Here is a 12,963-nt window from a genome sequence, read left to right on the forward strand (position 1 = left end):
GTCTTAACTGATCTTTAGCTTTAAACTCTTTTTTTCTGTGTTTTATTAGGATAAAAACTTGGAGTCTGTTCTGGAACTAGATAATTAGACATATTCCACTTGGCATTTATTCTTGAGAATTTAAACTGCAATTTTTGTACCTTGCCTTGTCGTATCTTCCTGGCTCACTCTTCTATGATGGGGCCAAACTTGAGCATAACATCAGAACAGCCCTGAACTTTGGGAAAATCTGGACTCCAATACAAATCTAGTTCTGAACTTAAAGGATAAAGCCCATTTCTAAATACAGTATGTATTTTAAATTTGCCTCTGTCCTGTTTCGTTCTTTTTTTTTCTAGCAGTGGTTATCCTGGAAGGATGGCAACTCCAGAAAAAAGCATCAGGGCATACTACACTAACCTAATAGACACAAAACACAAAAATTGCATTGAGTATCCTTAATGAGGCATGATCTTTGCATGTTTCTTGTACGTATAGCCAGAAACACCCCTTGTAGTACATGTAGTTCATGTCTGCACTACAATGGCATAGTGTAGACATACCCATAGTTGTTAATTTTTAGTCTCTTCTACAAACTTCTCCAAGGCAGCTTTTCATGGCTGGAAGCACTATATTGCTTTTTTATCTGAGCTGTCCACAAATCCAATTTGACATTGAATGAATTCACCAAATCTGTGTAACATAATTTTTTTGTCCTGATGCTCTTAATTGACTGTCAACTTTTTAGCAATGCCAATCAGAAATGCAAAGTCCAGCTACTCCTCCTGTGATGCACACCAGAAGTACCCAGGGTTGCGAGTCACCTCAACACCACCTGCCCCTAGCGTAAGGAGGTCTTGTCTGTGCCTCTAGTGGATCAGCTCCCTGAAAATCCAGCCTCTGGCAGCACGAGCACTGCCTTTCAGATCTTTGCAACAAACCTAATTTTCTCTGTACAGGTTAGCAAGAAACATATACCAATCCCTGAATCCTCAGAAACCTTTAGTATATAAAGGTTCTGAGGATTCTTAGTAGAACCTATATCTTAAGTACTGTGGTGTTAAGCAAAGTGGTGAACCTGAATTCAATCCTACAGCTAGTGTATTCTGTTCCTCTGGCAACAAGCTTTTTAGAGAATAAACTTAGCTGACAAGTTACGCTCCTGTCTAAAGAAGTTCACCTCACCCAAAGTTCTCTCCAGCATTTTCAACTAAGACTGGACGAGATCCTTCTTTCATTAAGCAAACTCACTTTCCATTTACTTCCTAGGTGAAAGATGACAGGGTGTCTGTTTTGTGCCCCAAATATACTACAGCAAACCTTGATGTGCAGCTCAAGATAGGGTTCTCCGCTCTGCCCCCCCACCCTCCACGATGTTTACTTCTTCACGTTACCTTTTTCTCTTGGAAGTTTTCACAATCCTTCAGCAACATTCAGTTCAGACTGGAGACAGGAGATCCATTGTGAACCATGCAATACTTAATTTACATGTAAACAGGCAGATAGATAAACATTTCTTGTCTGACAGAAAACCTGTTTTTCATCTTTCCTGGTACCCAGACCATAGACACAGACTTTTAAGAACATAATTTTCAGTGTATATGCATGACTTCTTACACAACATCCATATATGCATTTCACAATGATATTGATGACCAGTGTGACACCGTCTTTTATTTGAGACCTCACATGACACTGTTTGGTGAACTAAAAAGTACATACCAGACCCAGGTGATCCCTATGCACCACTTCGTCAGTTAGCATCAAGAGGTTCTCAGGCCACAACTCCTTGCTGGCAAGATCATGTTTCTCCATTTCTTGATTCTATGATCTCAGGTAAAAGACTGAAAAACCTTTGCTAAACTCTACCTTGGCCCAACAATCTCATCTCATTTTGTATAGGGGGAGACCTGGCTTAAATGGACTTGATGAAACATATTACTCATCATAATGTGCTGGCTGAGAACTAAGGCAGTGATCATTCAGAAAATCAGTGTCCAGGCTGCAGCGTGTGATAAAGCCTGTCTGGATCTAGTTAAAGCTGATGCTGCATCTGCTTACGCAAACCAGGTCCATCGTTACTTTGTTGTAAATAACGTACTTCTTGAACTTGTAATAACTTCCCCTCTTGTTTACTTCTTCACAGGTGGCTTTGTCCAATATCTTCCTTTACACTGCCATTTTCAGACACAAATATCACCAGCTGAGTCATGTCAATCATCTCCATTGTTTCTGTCAAATTGGAGAAGACTGCTCTGCCTCAAATTATTTTCCCACTGTTGACAACAACAATTTGATTCGTCTCACCTTGTCTCTGTATTTGCAGCCAGTTGCACACCACTAGCTGAATTAATACTTCTTTGCCTATTTCTAAATTCTTTAAATGGAAGCTGATCTATTTAATTCATTGTTTCTTTCACTGCTGCACCATCACTGACAACCTGTTACGTTTTGCAGATACATGAGCATGTCTGAAACTTAAGACATACCAGGGGCAGCCTTCTCTTTTGTAATGGCTTCAGAAAGACACTCTCTTGGGTTCTCAAGACATCTTAAAGATAACTTACTTACACTTTTGAAGACTATTTTTTTGATAGTCCACTTCAAATTTCTTATGATACATGATAAAGTGATCTCCCCCCCCACCCCCCAAATTATCCTCTTAGATAATGGTGACACTGACACATATGGCAGCTTACATGGAGCAGTATGGCTCATTCCATGATCTCTGCATCAGTCTTTAAATAGTTAAACAACAAAACAACTGAGAATTTGGCTGTCTGTGCAATAAACGAGCAAAGGAACATAAAAGGTAACTGTCTGATTGCAGCATTTTAAGCAAAGGCCTTAGCCTGCCCTTGGAGTTCTGGGTTAGTATTCAAGCACTTAGTTCCTACACTAACCTCACCCAGCACTCCCCCAAGCAGGTACAAGAAAGCCTTCTTAACTGGTCTACTGGCCCCTGATTGGTCAGTGTCTCCTTCTGGTCCTTCTAGTCCCCTGGAGGACTAAGTCTTGTTGGTGGCCTGGCCTGAGAGGGTTTTCCTTAAGCAGGGAGGTGTCAGAGCACTGATGCCTCCAACAAGTGGCAAAGAAGGACTGATAGGCTCAGTCACAATGTGACACAAGAGGAGATTTATTTCCCCCCACGTCCAGCTCATGATTACATTTTGTTCTGTTAACCATAAATTCCCCTCCATTTCTTTGCTCCCTTCCACATTTCATCCCTTGGGTCTCTCTCTGCTCTCTTTGCTGCTCTCCCCACTCCCCTCCAATGAAGATGTACAATAGGAGTAGTACTAGAAGCATAAAGAGATGTGCAGACCAATGCATGATTCAGAACCCTGTGCTTCAGGGCTGATAAAATCCAGCCAAGACCAACTAGACTCACTACTGATAGATGTGCTTAGTGACTCCTTCAAAAAATGATGTTATCCAACTTCCCTAAAGCATGCAATAATCCTGCTTCTTCTCAAGAAACCAACTCTGGATGCCACCGATCTTGCAAAGTTACTTCCCTATTTCCAGCCTTCTGTTGCTAGGTAAAATCAAAGAAAAAAATCATAATTATGTTGCTGATTTTGTTTCAGCCTGAAAGGGCCTTTTTGCCTGTTTGTATTAAACCCTCTTTTTGAAACCTGATTCATGTTTACCAGCAAACTTTGTGAGAGATTCTTGATGCAAGACCCTTCTTTTGGTCTACTGGGGAAACCAGCCAACTTACCCAATGGTTCCTAGTTTTAGTCTGCCGCCATGCTACTTAAAAATTGCCCAATTAGGAAAAATTTTTGCAGATTAGTTCTACTAATTACATTTCAGATGTTAAGGTTTTGCATGTAGGTACCTGGCTGGGTGGATGGGAAACCCAGGTGGGAGAAATTATTCTTGAGCATTAGGATGCTTCCTAGCACTGTCAAGGCTTGTATGGCTTGAACAACTGTATTAAAAAAAGTTTCTTAGTCTATGCCAGCTGGTGCCTGTTGGGAAAATTATGTTTGTGAAATGAGTTTCAAGATCTCATACTGGAAACTGTCAGAAGATTTTGGACCTGGCCTTCATGTTCTCACTCATCATGAAAATACAGGAAGCAATCCAGTAACCATGACAATGTCCACAACAGGGATAATTTACGCTACGCCAACCCCTAAAAAGGCTTCAAAATTAATGTCATAACACTCTTTAGGAAAAGGCATCATTAAAGATAAATAACCTCTCTTTATTGGTGAAAACATCTTTCCATGAGCAATGATTAGTGGGAGTGGCTCGATGTTTTTCCAGGTTTAGCCATTAAGTTAGCAGGTTTTTGAACCATTTTACTGTTGCTTCATTTAGGTTCTCTCCCTTCCCTGACCATTAATGCAAGTGCACAGGGGATTAACAGTTACAACAACATTAGCAAGTTTCCTGTTGACTGAGACTGACATTAGAAGAAACAAGTAGATGTCTGACATTTTAAAGTCTGCCCTTTACCATGCATTCACTCTGAGAGGTGTTAATTCACTGACTCAGAATTAAAGAGTAAACTGTCAGCTTGAGCAGTATAACCATCTGATCCCTGTGTTAGCCTCACAATATGCTTAACAGGATTGTCATCCTCTAGTTCCCCCGAATCCAATAGGATACATAATTCTGAGCTATCTGCTTGCCAAGTGGCAGAAGTATGTAGCTTCTAAAAATCAACAGGAAAAAAAGTATTATAGATAAGAGCTGAGGCAATTCTGAACCTTCTCTTGTATTTCTTTTGGGAACAGTAAGATTTTAAGTGAATGCACCAAGCATCTTAAAGGCTAACAACAGATTAGCAGGTTAACCGTTGAAATAGGTTTATCAGATCAGCATGGTGCTCTTCTTGTAATTATGTTTTTACAGCCTCTTTAAGAGATGGTATAGGAGAAGGGCTTGTGATGTCAGAGTGGGTAGGGCTTAAAAAGAGGGATGAGAGCTAATCAAGATAAGTTGAATTTGTATTTAAGGCAAAGTCAGCGTTAGTTAAGACAGTTTTTTGACGTGTTAATCTTCATGTGTTTTAAAAGCTGCCAATCATGTGACTAAGGCAGCTTGAACTGAAGACTGATGGTGAACATACAAACTCTTGGATGTTCATGGTGTTCTCCTTTATCTTGAAACTAAGGTCTTCATAATAGGTGTAAGTATACATGTTAACGGAATAAAAAAATGCTAGTTGTTTTAGTGTAATGTGGCAGTATAGGCATGGTTATACAATATCAGGAAATGTATGATTTTTCAGACTTTGGTATTAAATATCCTCACATCACAACAGAAAAATCATACATCTACTTAGTTTCGTTTATGGCATATTTAAACCATGGTACTTAACTCTAGATACAGTAACTTTAGGAAGAAATAGGCATGGTATATGATAGGTAATACAGATGATAAATTATGTGTGTTGGGGCATTGGCTATCTGGTAGAAATATTCTCTTTAGAATATTTAGAAATATTTAGAAATACTCCTTGCACATGTGGCTGGATGCTTTAAAATGTTTACAAAATCAAATGGATCAGCTTGAAGATTTTTTCAAAATCTTTCATAAATAAAACATGGCCTGTTTTTCCAGATGGTTCATTGTTGATATCCATTTACTCTTCTAAAAAAATGCTGCCATGCTCAGCAGAAAATCTCAAACAGATACAATAGAAAATTGAATGCCAGTTATCTTAACTCAGAGGAACTAAAAATATTTAATGATAAAATATTCCTTAAAATTAACTAGCTGTTAAGCGGCTACAATTTAGTCTTCATGTTAATTTCTCTTATTTGAACTTCATAAGAAAATCTCAATTATTTGCACTAATGACTGGGAGACACTTCATGGACTATTCACGCTACTGAACCATAAAATGTACTTCATTGTTTTATTTTTACAAATGTAGTTTAGGTCGATCTATCTAAGATGTCTCTAGTATGTGTGGCCTCTTGATATCTAATGGGTCCTAATGATACTATTCTGCAGAATAATCGTATTTTGTACATCTTTATACGTTGTATTATATTTTGTAAAAATATTGAAGTCTTAGTAAGATGAAACTTCCTTACATACAGCTATTAAAGGGAGTGTGACCACTAAAACTTGAAGAGAGTTAATTGATTTGTAGACTGAGAAAGATTGAGGCTCTACTTTATTGCACTGTAGACTTAATATTTCAAGATCTCTGGAATTTCCTTAGCATTTTAGTGAACATGAACTACATGTTGTCTGTTTTCACGGTGAATAATTTCTCTCAAGACCATGGAAAATCAGGATAGTCTCTTCTCTCCACAATCTGTACAACATTCTCGTATCTTCCAATCACCATCTTATGGAGAGAGCACTATACTTACTAAAGACAGTGTTGACCCAAGTTACCATGTATGGGTCTGATCCTGCACAGTGCTGAGCTGAAAGCCCTCAGCTGAATGTTGGGCTGCTCGGTACCTCTCTGGATCAGGCCTGAAGTCTGAGATTTTATGTAGTAATTTCACTGAATAAAATGTAGTTTGGTTTAAGTCTTGTGGCTATGCATATTAACTCAGAAAATAATACTAGTCATTGTTGTGGGCTTGGTATTTGATAACAGCAGCTTATATATAATCTAAGGTGATCTCCAAATAATTGTTTTTAAATTTGGGTTTGTGCCCTTTTTTGCTTCATGATACATAAAGAATGCCTGAAAAGTAGTTGTTGTTTTTTAATCAGCTTGTTTTATCTTAGACATACAAGAAATGTCAAGTTCAGTTTTCTATGATTTTGCTGGAGAACTTCTGGAAGGCTTCCGGGATGGTTTATTGTGATCTCGAATACCTTAATTGAAGGGGGGAAACATTGAATATTTACCAAAGGCTTTCTTTAGTCACACTGTTAGTTAGTTGCTGAAGTTGAATAGGTGTGTAAAAAAAACCCCAAACCCCAAAGAGTTTTAATCAGACTGGATAAAAGTCTCTTCCGCTTTCAGCAGCTCAGTTTTCATTCTCTTGGCTCTGGTGATGATATTATCTGCACTCGGATAGGATTTTCAAAGGAATTTAAATCAGATGCCCAAATCCCAGTGAAATTCAATGGGATTTGGGAGCCTAACTCCCTTAGGTTCCAGTCTAGTTCTCCAGTTGTCAAAGAGTTTTCCAGCTTATCCAAGACCTATATTTCCAATGTTACAAAACAGACAATATAAAAAACCAAAACCTTTTCATGCCAGCTTTATAAATCAAAAAAGTTAAAAGGTCACTAGGCTCCAGTTTTTTCCTCTTTGCTGGTCCCCATTAATACAGGAGACCATCTACTGCAAGGTCATAGGTCTGAGGTATTTAGTGTGATGTATGGAGCCTGGTAATTATTATTACTTTGTTTTCACTGTACCACACCTTTATGTTTCTGAATAGTTTGTGTTCAGGAGCAGCTCCTCTATTGGGAGTCCTGATGGATGCAGAATGCTAGAGAGGATGTACACACAGAGACACAAACGTACTGTGCTATTTAAAATTAACTTCCATTAGAGGTCTGCTTGAGCCTAATTTTATAGCCCAACCTGGACCTGATCTGGACCACAACTCACCTGATTGTACCCAAGTCCCAGAAGGTCATTTTTCGCCCCAACCGCTGCCCACCAAATCTGAGTCAGCACCATCACTACCTCGGCCTGTGGGGTTGGCACAATGGCTGTGTGCCCCACTCCTGCCAGCCATTGCTCTTTGCTGCGCTGTGGGTGCTGCAACTCGTCAGCACACTCACTCCACAGCACACAGAGAGGCAGAGGCCAGCAGGAGCGGGGCACGCAGTTGCCACTGTGCGGACCCCACTAACAGGAGAAGGCCATCAGAGCTGACCAGATCCAAGCCCGAGAGGGTCTAGTGGCTTTCTGTCTTGACCCAAACCCAAAATTTGTAGTAGGTTCCCTCTGGGTTTGGATTGGGTTGCAGGGCTCTTATCTTGTTTTGTTATTTCCCTTAATCTAAATATGTAATTCAGACTGATACTAGATTATACACTCTTAGGAGCAGGGCCTGTGTCTTCTTATATGTTTGTAAAGTGCCTAGCACAATGGGGCCTCAACTGAAGCCTTTATTTGCTACCACAAATAAAAATAAATATTAATAGAGCTATGGTTGTGTATGGCCTGTGGTTAAAGCACTACATTGAGACTCAAAACATCTGGGTTGAATTCCCAGTTCTGCCATGACCTCCTGTGTGACCTTGGCCAAGTCACTTATTTTCTATGCCTCAGTTCCCCATGTGAAAAATGGGAATAATAATTCTTCCTTTCACCAACCTTTTGTCTGTCTTATCTATTATATTATAATATCTTCAGGGCAGGAGCTGTATCTTACTAAGTGTTTGGACAGTGTGTAGCACACAGGGGTCATGGCCTGATCTTGGCGTAATACATGTAGCTAAAGGTTGCTTTAGAAGTGTGCAGAATAATTAGCCTGCTCCTACCTCCATTAACTTCAATGGGAACAAGATCAGTCCTACTAATAACAACTATTAAAATCAGCCCCAGCATGTGGAAATTAAACTCCATTTACTTCAGTGGGGGCTGCACCCACTAACACCAGGGTTGAATTTGGCCCTAAAACTATTTCTTAAGGTCACTATACTGAAAAGACTAGATGAATGAGCTACAGCTTCCAATTTTGGTATTCAGATGGGTCAATAATGGTGCTGATATTTTCTATAGTTACACACATTGTAAAAGTATGCAAACTCCATTGGCGACATACACAGAGTAAATATAATTATTTGTCTTCCTTCAAGAGGAAACATTGTTCTCAATCCAGTTTTAGGACTAGACTCTAATCTCAGTCTCAGAGCAGTTTGCGCCCACGTATCTGGGATTAGAATTTAGCCCTCTAAATCTAGTCTGTCAATTTGTACCTTACCCCAATCAAAGAAGCATGTTTTATGCTGTTGTCTGATATGTCCGCATATTTTTTTTCTTTATTTGTTAGAACTGTCATTTATTTTGCTAACTGTGGACTCATGAATCCAGCACAATTTCGAACTTCAGTAGTTATAGGGTAGTTTTAAGGCAAAAACAATACAGATTTCAGGTTTTACTGTTGGGACTAAATTTGTTTCCTTTTAAACAGAATCTAAACTTGCTATAATTGAAGCAACCAAGAAAGTTTTTCTAAAAGAAGAGGCAAAAAATGTCAGGAGAGAAATTTACAATATTTACATCAATATTATGTTGAATACTATTCAAGAATAAGATGTATTTTTTAAAAAATTGTTTCCTTTCTCTTTAACTTACTTGAGGATTTTAAAACTACACTTACGTCCTTCCAAAAGAGTAGAGCAGAGCCATTGCAATGATATATTGCAAATTAGTTTTTAAATGGTAATTCTATATGCACATGAAGTATGTCAAAGCAGTATTTAAATTAATGAAATCTTAATTTATAGAACTATAAAGAATGACAGTCTTCCAACAAGTCCATATTATACATGATATATTGTGATTGTTAGGGTAGGTTTTGCCAAAAGCAGTAGATTGCTTTGAATAAATTGTCTAGATACATATGACTTCTATACACATTTTGACACTGCACATAACATGATTGGATTTGTGAGTGCTTTTAGTTCATGAAGTTTGTGTCTTGCCACCTCTTGCCTAATAATTTGAGACAGAATTAGCACTGGGTGAGTGGTTCTGCCTGCTGCCAAGAAGGGTTTGTTGAGGGTAAGAATCCAAAGCTAGAGATTAACTTGTCTTCATCCTCATAATGTGCTGTACAGCCAGGATTTGTGCAATAGGATCAGAGAAGAGTCATACATGAATGTGGCACTGGACAGCTGGTGTGTATGCATTTTTTATATGAACCCTGCTTCAAAATTTTAAGCAGCCTTTCAGTTCTCACCAATGTTCTAGCTAATATATGAATCAGAAGTATGCTTTCCCTATTTTCAAAGTGGTTTTGTTTTATGTGGCAGTTTGTAATATGATAGCTGTTAGGAGGCAGAGTGAGCCTTTTAAAAGAATCATGAATTTGACCCATGATTTAGGGCACAAGATAATTGCTGTTTGGTCTGGGTAGGAATTTTCCCAAAGGAAATAGCATTACTGAGCTTGCCATGTACATTGTGTGTGTTTTTACTTCTCTCTGAGGCTAGGTCACTTCTAGTCTTGAAGCAGGCTGAACCTAGACAAACTACGGTTCTCTTCCAGTAAGGCAGTTTCTGTGTTTTCAAGTCAACTGAAACAAAACATTTAAGTTCTAATCTTCCTGCAGAGAGAAACCATATGCAAGATTGTATCCTGTATTCAAAATGAACATAGTCCAAATTCACACTAATGATATTCTGAAGTTCAGTATAAAGAATTAGATTTGCAATTTCAATGACAAGAGCAATTGGGAAATTTTCCTAGTATAATCAAAAGAAAACCTAATGTAAATTACATGGGATATACTGAGGCACCAGTAAAAAACAAAATGCCTTCATAGAGCCACTAACATGAAAGACTCACATATGAGTGGAATCTTCTCTCCATCTTGTAGATTTTCAAATCCTGGTGTTTCAGTAAAAGCATCGGGCTACAGCCTTTGTGGAGGAAGCTATAGATTTATGTTGCTCAATTACTTTAGTTAAGACCATAGTGACTTGACGTGGATAAGACCTAAGATTCCTATACTGAGTGTATCAACTGATACTAGTTTGGGTCTTGGTATTTGCTGATCTTTATTCAAAAATAACCACATATCTGCAAATGTTTCTCATGCTTCATCAGGTTAATGGAAGCTGAATTATTTGCTGCCATATTTCAAGAGGACATTTCCAGTGGAAACATCACCAAAAACAAACGAACAACCCAAAACAAAACAAAAAAAAGCAAAACAGAACCCATCCAAGTTTCCCTAGCAGGTGCTTCAAGGCAGTATCTGAAATAGCCCTGGCACTAGCTCGCAGAACAATTGTGCTATTTAGCAAGAGCATGTTTGTCAGCAGATTGTAACTTTCTATACAATCCATGACCGTAGTTAACTTGTCAAAATCCAAATAATTTTGCGAATGACATGGAAACCAGTGCTAATGGTCACCTGCTAACTACAGTCACCTTTACCTGGTCTAAACTGAAAAGTTTTACTGGGCTAGCTATTTTGGTTAGGGGTGTAATTTTTTTTTTTTTTTTTTTTTTTACTGAAATAGTTACACCAGTAAAAGTTCTAGTGTGGATACAGCTTATAGTTGATGTGGATGTGCCTTATAGTTATACCAATATAGTTTAGTCCTTTTCCCATACAGAAATAGCTATACCACAATAAAGCACTTTTATACCAATCGAGATGTGTCCATGTTAGGGGGTTGTAATGCTTTATTCTGGTATAGGTAAAGCAGTACAACTTTCCAGTGCAGACAAATCCCCTGGCAGCTGTTAATATCTTATTAATGTCAGGTTTTTGTATATAGTTTTTCTGGTTTACTAAAAGGGAAAGCAAAAAGACACTTCCTGGTCTCCAAGCTTTGTCCTCACACCCAGCCCTTGCCACTTCACCTCCCACCTCCAAATACCCCACTCTCTCATGCTTCAGGACACAAGCCAAACCCTGAGGAGGTTACGACAAAGCTTCCCCTGTAGGCAGGCTGTTTGGTAATTGCAAAGGTTTAGTGCTTTCCTCTGAATCATCCAATCTGGCCACTGTCAGATACAGGAAACAAAATTAGGTAGACCACTGGTCCAATGCAGTATGGCAATTCTACATTCCCTCCTGCTAGTTACCACCTATGCCCTGAGCCATTGTAAAAGTGATTCAGTTCAGCGGTAAAGAGCTTTAGCACTAAGGCACCTTTAAAAATGCTTTAGCATCTCAGAAGCACTTTGACAGCTCAGATGCGCTTCAACAAACATCCAGCATCCTAAACCACTTTACGACTCAAGTGCCCTAAAAAAAGTGAATAAAAACACATCTCAAGGTGCATGTTCAAACCCATATCTTGAAAACTTGAAAGATACTAAGCTATTTATCTTCAAATTTGTCTTGATTTTCCTACTCCATGAGGACTACTGTCATGGTCAGCTTGGTGTCTAGTGTTTCAACCGTTTGTGAGTCATGAGACATTTTTTTAAAAAAGTGGGTCACATTTTTTCATGGTGAGAGTAATTCCCTCCCCCGCCACCGTATACCTCAAATGGCTGAATTAATTTAATTCACATTCCTTCAATAAAATTCACTTTGGGACTGAGACCAACTATGGGAATTGTCAGAAGATGGTAAGGTTTTCTGAGAAATGGGGGCTGGAATGGAATCCCACACTCATTCCGTCTCACTGTAAAGTATTTGTGATTCAAGTATGACTCAACTATGCATATACAATTTATTATAAAGTAAGGACATGGTTACTCCCTTGTTTTGGAATTGATTTGGAATCCATACAAATTCTAAGGATTGATTCCCTCAAAGAATATACATATCTGATAATGAATAACACTTTTAAAAGTATGGTTTTCTGTGGAGAATCTGTAGATTTTGGAAGTCCATGTTCATTGTCTCTCAAAAATTTCCATAGAAAGTGGTCTCAGTTTACAGTTGAACTGCTTACAGATTGTTTTTTCCTGCTTTCATACCATCACCAGTGCTAAAGCTTCCTCCCTGGGCCAAATTCTTCCCTCAGTGACACCTGTGCAACCCCACTGTCTTAATGGACTTTGCACAGGTGTAACTGATTGGCCCTATAATTGGAGTTTAGTGAACAATTCTGTTGATGATGACCAGGCATGAATAGAATACACCTCACTCAATTTATTGGCTCAGCAGGGATACAAGAATGGGTGGGGGAGGGGGAATATCAGTAAAAAAAAACACATTTTAATCTATGAAGTTAGCCAGTACAGCATGTCTGAATACATGCAAGGGGGTAGATCTAAGTAAGAGGTTGGCAAGACATTTTTCAGAAGAGAATGGCACTTTAATATATCAAAACTTATCACGATATGCCAAAAATAAGTTGGTTAACAAGCCATATAAAATCAGATAAACCAAAGCCCTA

Source organism: Trachemys scripta, chromosome 9 (assembly GCF_013100865.1).
Source record: "Trachemys scripta elegans isolate TJP31775 chromosome 9, CAS_Tse_1.0, whole genome shotgun sequence".
In the NCBI taxonomy this organism is placed as follows: domain Eukaryota; kingdom Metazoa; phylum Chordata; order Testudines; family Emydidae; genus Trachemys; species Trachemys scripta.